Raw genomic sequence first — 8325 nt, forward strand, 5'->3', positions numbered from 1 at the left:
GCCCATTGCTCTGCGGGTGGAAACCAGAGGATAGACTAACACTCGCCCCCAGGAGACGGCAAAACTCCCTCCAAAATCTGGAGGTAAACTGGGGACCCCTGTCGGAAACCACGTCAATCGGGAGGCCATGAATGCGAAAGACGTGATCGACGACAGTAGCCGCTGTCTCCTTGGCAGAGGGTAATTTAGGCAAGGGGATGAAATGGGCCGCCTTCGAGAACCGGTCCACTACGGTCAAAACAACCGTGTTTCCCAGGGAGGGTGGGAGACCAGAAACAAAATCGAGTGCGATGTGGGACCAGGGTCTCGAAGGGACCAACAGCGGCTGGAGTAACCCCTCTGGGGGCCGATTGGAAGTCTTAGCACGAGCGCAGACTGAACAAGCCAAAACAAATTCCCGAGTGTCGCGGGCCATAGACGGCCACCAGAACCGTTGTTTAACCAGAAACTTAGTGCGATTTATTCCTGGATGGCAAGCCACGTTAGAACAATGAGCCCACTGAATGACGTCTGACCGTAATCTCTCCGGCACAAACAACCGGCTAAGTGGGCCCCCGGGCGGGGGCGTTACCCCTTCTAAGGCTGCGCGGACCTTAGCCTCCACCTCCCAAGTGAGAGTAGAAATAACAAGTCTCTCAGGAAGGATGCGCTCGGGGGTGGAGGGACGTTCCGAACAATCAAAAATGCGAGAGAGCGCGTCGGGCTTGATGTTCTTCGAGCCAGGACGATAAGAGATGGAAAAATCAAACCGACCGAAAAAAAGGGCCCACCGAGCCTGCCTGGAGTTAAGACGTTTGGCGGACCTGATGTATTCAAGGTTCTTATGATCGGTCCAGACGATAAAGGGTACCCCCGAACCCTCTAGCCAATGACGCCATTCCTCTAACGCTAACTTAACCGCCAACAGCTCTCTGTTACCAATATCGTAATTACGTTTGGTAGTCGACATGCGATGGGAAAAAAACGCGCAGGGGTGCATCTTGTCGTCCGAGGAAAAACGCTGAGAAAGAACCGCACCTACCCCCACCTCTGACAACCTCCACCACGAACTGACGTGTGGGATCAGGGGCAACAAGAATGGGAGCAGAAACGAAGCGGCTCTTGAGGTTGGTAAATGAAGCATTAGCTGCATCCGACCACCTGAACGCCGTCTTGGGGGAGGTTAAGGCAGTCAGAGGAGCGGCTAGTTGGCTGAAGTTACGAATAAAACGTCGGTAGAAATTGGCGAACCCCAGAAACCTCTGCAGGGCCTTGCGGGAATCAGGGGTTGGCCAATCCACAACAGCCTTAACCTTGTCAGGATCCATGCGTATTCCCTCGGACGAGACGATATACCCCAGAAATGGAACAGACTGTGCATGAAAAACGCATTTCTCCGCCTTGACAAAAAGCCCATTCTCTAGCAGCCTCTGGAGCACTCGCCTGACGTGTTGAACGTGTTCCTGGAGAGAAGAAGAAAAAATCAATATGTCGTCCAGGTAGACATAAATGAACTGATCGACCATGTCTCTCAACACGTCATTAACGAGTGCTTGAAAAACCGCGGGCGAGTTGGACAGGCCGAAGGGCATGACCAAGTATTCAAAGTGCCCCCTGGGGGTGTTAAAAGCGGTCTTCCACTCATCCCCCTTCCTAATGCGGACCAAATGATAGGCATTGCGCAAATCCAATTTAGTAAAAATGGATGCTCCCTGCAGCCTCTCGAAAGCTGAAGACATCAACGGCAAAGGATAAGTATTCTTTACCGTGATGTTGTTCAGCCCTCGGTTGTCCACTGAAGTCTCACCGGAAGGAGAGTCATAGCCGACGGGTTGCTCTGAGATAGACCGCCGACAGTAACCCGCGTTCTACTGTCGGGCTCTGTCTTTTAACGGGCAGTTAGATAGGAAATGTCCAGCCGTACCACAGTATAGACAGAGGCCCCTAGATCTTCTCCGATCCCTCTCCTCCCGGGAGAGCCGAGCTCTACCAACCTGCATGGGTTCGTGATCGAAGACCGGGCCGACCGTGTTGTTGGCCGCATAGATGGGATGGGCAGGAAACTCCGATAGCGAAGGCGGACGGGTCAGCTGGTCACGGCGCTGAAGTCAAGAGTCCACCCGAAGGGCCAAGGAAATAAGTCCATCTAAGTCCGCCGGTAACTCAAGGGCAAATATTTCACGTTGAACACGGTCAGCCAACCCATGCAGGAACACGTCCCACTGCGCCGCCTCGTTCCACTTGCACTCGGCAGCCAGTGTGCGGAACTCGATGGAATAATCAGAAACGGTACGGTCCCCCTGCCGTAGATCCACCAACACACTGGCTGCCTCGCGACCCATGACGGCGCGGTCGAAAACCCGTCTCATCTCCTCCGAAAGAAGTCGGAACGAGGCACAGCACGGGTGTTGGTTTTCCCACACCGCCGTCCCCCACTGGGCGGCCCGCCCAGAGAGCAGCGTCAAAACTAGAGCTACCTTAGACAGTTCAGATGAAAACGTGACGGGTTGCAATGAAAAATACATAGAGCATTTAGTTAAGAAGGCTCTACAAAGGTTGGGCTCACCAGCGTAGACTTCAGCTGTGGGTAGACGAGGCTCGTGTACAACGCTGCGATTCTCAGGGACGGAACGGATAGGCGGTGGTGGGGAGGGCGCAGCGGGCGATCCTAGCTGTTTCACTTGATTGGTGAGCTCGGATACCTGCGTCACCAAAGCTTGCACAGCTCGACCAGTAGCCAGCATCTGCTCCTCTTGTCGATTCATCCGAGTGTTGTTGGCTGACAAGATGTCCTCAAGCGTGGGTGCATCCGCTGAATCCATTGATGGTCAGATCGTTCTGTCAGAACAGAGAGGCAGGATTCACAAGCGTGATGCAAATAAAACAGTTTTTTGGAATAGGCAGAACGAAGATGACTAGTGGTCAGAAGGCTGGTCGAGCACCGGCAAGGGAGACTGGTGACGCAGGACCAGTGGACAACCGAAAGCTGACAGTCCGGGAACAGAAGCGTCGAGGAACCAGAAACCGTCATCCAGCACAGCAGGAACCAGAGAGAAAACACAGGACACAGCCCAGGCGGGAGACAACACCAAACGATCTGACGATGAACGACAAACAGAACAGATCTTAAATAGTGGTGTTAACGAGCCGCAGCTGGATCCGATCAGCTCGTCAACGAACCGAGCCACGCCCACACACACAGACAGGCACGCCAGAACACAGCCACACAACTCTCATACACACAGCAAAGATGAGTCAGTAAACCCATGAACCGTGACAGCGAGACTCTAAACACGAATCCATAACTTGTAACTCAATTCCCCAAACTTCATATATTCAGGTCAAAATGAAGCTCTCCACTCAAAACAACTCAATCTTGCTGAAAAACCAGACTTTGCTCTCAGACATGACACACAAACAGTCAAAAACACACACACTACAGAACAGTCTTACACACTGATGAGATCCATTCAAAACAATACTATAAAAACCGGTAATAAGTGTTGCTTGTGGTGCTCCCCAAATGTTTTATTCCTCAGTTTAATGTAGAGTAGAGTACAGTACAGCAAACAACTAAAATAATTATTCTGCCCCAGTATCCCGTCTGTGGTCTGGGACGGGCCAAAGAACCTCTTCAACATCAGGGGCTATACAGCGGGGGTCAAATCCTCTCACATGCCTGTGTCCTTGTGTTATTGTTCACAAACAAGATACTTGCTGATGTTGTCAGTATAACTCTGCTCTCTGTTAGTATTTCCTGATGTAAACTATGGGAACAGTTTGGATGACAGTCACTGTACTGAGATGCAGAAGGCTGTGCTTCTTATGAATGCCATATATCCTTTCAAAAGTACAAATGTACTCATTACTGTATGTGGGATATTGATTGAAAAAGACTGGATATGATTCACAGTTACACTTTTACTAGTGGTCTGACCAAAAAAAAAAAAAAAAACGCATTACAACGTCATTGTGAATAGAATAGAAAAATAAATATGTGCATAAAGGCGTAAATAAAAATGAGAAAGTCCACTGTCAGAATTTGTAAGTCTTGTGTTGTCCTCAGTCTATATATGCTTTCCAATTGAAGGTTCATGAGATATATTTCAGAGAACTGGTTTATCATTGGTTGATCTATATTCTCTTCATTACTGAAAGTCAAGATTCACTTGAACAATTCATGGTAAATTTATAAAAAGTCTAATAGAAATGTGTAGAAAATATGCTTGACAGATTAAGACAACTAGATCAACCATTTACTGTAATGATTTATACGATATGTTTTGAGGGGTAAGACTATAGCACAGAGAACTATATAATATATTTTGAGCAACATGACATTAGCAACTGATAATGTAGGAAAGAGCCGATAAATGAACATAATCAGTTGCATGAATGTACCAAAGCAATCCCAACTTGTTCAAAAGAATGAGAAACTTTTTATGATGTGCACAAGTGACTAGATGATGTGGAGGTTGAACAAGTAGTTTTGAGATTTCATTTCTGATCTGAGAAATGCACCAAAGCCACTGAGAAACACTGTAAGCTGGCTTTGGCCCTTTATCCATCGAAGGTTCTGATTGGTGTGTGATACATTTTGACTCCTAGTGTTTTCACTTGGGTAACTGTGTGCTACACAGGGTGCCATATCACCCTGCAGCCCAAGACCGGTTGCCCACTGAAGCTAAGCAGGGTTGAGCTGGTCAGTACCTGGCTGGGAGACCTCCGGTGAAAACTAGGTTGCTGTTGGGAGAGGTGTTAGTGAGGCCAGCAGGGGTCTGTGGTCTGTGTGGGTCCTAACACCCCGGTATAGTGACGGGGACACTATACTGTCAAAAAGCACCGTCTTTCGGATGAGACGCTAAACCGAGGTCCTGACTCTCTGTGGTCATTAAAAATCCCATGGCACTTCTCGTAAAGAGTAGGGGTGTAACCCTGGTGTCCTGGCCAAATTCACCTTCACTGGCCTCTATCATGGCCTCCTAATAATCCCCATACACTTGATCACTCTCTCCTGTCCACCTGTAGCTGGTGTGTGGTGAGTGCACTGGCGCTGTTGTCCAAGTGGATGCTGCACACTGGTGGTGGTTGAGGAGAGACCCCCCACATGACTGTAAAGCGCTTTGGGTGTACAGCAATACACAATAAAGCACTATATAAATGCATCATTCATTCATTCATTCATTCATTCATACTAATTGAGCTCAGACTGTGCAGACTTGAGTGAACAATATTGAATGCTAGTGTTTTCTAAATGATCACATGGTGTAAACACTGAGAAATGTAGGGATTTGTGTGTAGAGTTTTGCAGGAACAGTTCACCAAATCTGACTCATGTGTTAAAGCAGGGAATAGTGTTTATAGTTTAGGGAAATGGGTGTGCTTTTTCAAAAATGGGGATATGGTTTTGAAATTTTAGTTCAAAAGCCTGGTTATAGTGTTTTAGCAATCAAGAAAAACTGTAATTCCTGTTAGATTTGTGTGTTTTATGAAATTGAAAACCGAGTCAAAGTCTGAGAATTAGTGTCTGGTTTTGTAGATTTGGTGTGTGCTTCTGCTGTTTGAGCGTCAGCTTTCAGAAACTGTGTGACAAGGAAAGATTTTGTGTGGAAGCACCTGAAAAAAAAACTGTAAAGTATATTTTGTTATAGTCATGTGAGTGTGTGAGAGGAGTCTGTGTGTCTGGGAAAGCGGCGGTAAAACAGTGTCATGTTCAGACATTAACACATCCATCTGACGCCTGAGCGGTCACGACACACACACACACACACACACACACTCTCCATGCAAACTTTCTGAGTAAAGAAAAACTCAATAAAACCGTTCTGAATGTTGTGATTGTCTAGCTCTCACAGCCTCAGTTTATTCACCACAGTCTATATATGTTCTATAGAGGATGGAAAACTGTACAAATTAACCATTAGAGTCCAAATAAAACATAGTAATAACATTTAGATTTGTTTTTAACATTTATTTGCTCATTTGGCCAACTGCTATAACCACAGAAATGTTCTCAGAACATTCTGTCAAAGATATGAACAAACATTCTTCCAGTAATATTAAAAGAACATTCGTTATCTGCTCAGTCTCAAAATGTTAGCACAAAAACACTACTGATGGAATGCTTTTCCTGAAGTGTTTTAGATGGACGTGCATCTAACACTTTTTAAATGTTGTTACTTGTTTCAGAGAACTTTTAAAAGTAACGTTCCTGTAATGTTTGCAGAATGAGTCAATAATGTTCCATTAACCAAGAGAAATGGTTTTACAACATCTTTCAGAAATAACATTTTCATAACTTAATGAGAACATTAGTAAACATTCTTAGAACATGTTATTATGCAGCTTCCATAGACTCACATTCATAATATTATTTCATGTTTTTCATTTTCTGTTAACACTCAAATTAAGACTACTGACATTGCTTCATTTCAACAACCTCATGATTCAAAGAAAGAGAAAAACCAAAATTAAATATTTATTCATAGGAAATAAGTTACAGTTGGCGTGCAGAATAATTTATCATAAATACTAAAAAATAAAATATATTTACATTCAAACTTCTAGTTTTATATACATATTCACAACTATTTACATGCATTGACTAAATAAAGTGAATCAGAATTCAGAGTCTATAAATGAAGTGATGAAGGTCATCAGTTGAGTTCCTTCTCGTGCTCTTCATCATCATCATCATCGCTGTCGGAGTCCTCATACAGGCAGATTGTGGCCTGAACCGGATAATTCAGCAGAAGGATCTCAGCATCCTGGTACAGATAATCGAAACAGCGAGATTTGGGCCAGAACAACCTGCAGAAATCAAGAAGCTTTAGAGATCAGAGCAACATGACAGAACACAACCAGAACAGGAAACGTTCTCTCAAAGTTATCAACAAACGTTTTTCCAGTAACATTCAAAGTTATCTGGGGTTTAATAATGTTCTTGAAACATTAGCACAGAAACATTTATACATTGTTAATGGAATTTTCAGTTTCAGTTGGACGTTCTTTAAATGTTTCCACTTGCATCAAAAGTAACATTCCCAGAACGTTTCAAAATGATCAAATGGAACGTTCATCCAACGCTCTTTAAATGTTACTAGTTTCAGGGAGCATTCAGAAGTAACATTCACAGAATGTTTCAAAATCATACAATGTAATGTTCCCTTAATGTCCATATAGCCAAGAAAATACGTTTTTAAAACATTAAAGAAAAAAAACCCTGATCGTTCGTGAAAACCGTTTTCATAACCTGATGGGAACGTTCGTGAAGATTTTTGTGTTGACTTACTTTACCGGATGTGTGGTCATCACAGCGGCTTTCAGGTGTTGGTCATCAGCTGATGCTCTTTCATAAGGCTGTGGAATAAAGAGAGGATTATTTAACATCATAACAATAGCAGTTTGTCTTTAAGATGTTTTAATACGATCGTTAACGCACCTTATAAGCGTTGGTTTTGTGCATCCAGGGTCTCCAGGGTCGCGTCGCGTTTGTTTCAGGGTTGAATCCGTGCGTGAAAGTGAGTTTCTCCATCGTGTCGGTGCAAAGAGAAGCTGAGGAGTAAATTCCGATCGGAGTGATGCTCAGACTCGACTCTGGAGTCTTTATATACCTGTGCGTGCTCGTGCCAAACGGTGCGTTCGCGCGTCGCGTCAGGTGCGAGGTCACACTCCCGCGAACACATGGCCAGTTCACACACATCTGACCAAACCTCACAGTGAAGAACAACAGTAAAACCACTCATTTGCGCATTCCACACACGCGTTTATCTGCTTTATCAGGCACTGGTCAAATCTCGTTATTTAGTTATTCTGCATGAAATCTGATAAATGAGTGCTTCTGTTCAATCCGATGAGGACAAACAGCCCTGCTGAAAACAAAACAATAGAAACCATCACAGAATTGGTTATAATGGGAATAGTATTGGTTTTAATGAAACTGTAATGTGGCTTGGTGGCTTGTTAAATCCACTAATGAAAGACATCCCAAAACACAGAAGAACATTTTTAATGGATTTAATGGTTAAAAGTTGATGGTTTGTTATGATATTTGTAGTGGAAACCATTAGAATATCTGTGATTGTTTCTGTTGTTTATTTTATATGTTTATATTGTATAATTTTACATAAAATCCATACGTGTTAAAAGACTTTTAATTCATATTGTTTGTTTGTTTATAGAGTGCGAAAGATATATTTGCAAAGTGTTAGCTCTTCGTATGCGTTATTTATTCAATATAATTAATAAATAATCAGTACTATTTGGTTAAAGTTTGTAAAAAGACATTTCTTCCTGAATTAATCTAAAAACTAATGGGTTTGTAAACACTGAATCATTAATTTATGG

Source organism: Barbus barbus (assembly GCF_936440315.1).
Source record: "Barbus barbus genome assembly, chromosome: 42".
Lineage (NCBI taxonomy): Eukaryota > Metazoa > Chordata > Actinopteri > Cypriniformes > Cyprinidae > Barbus > Barbus barbus.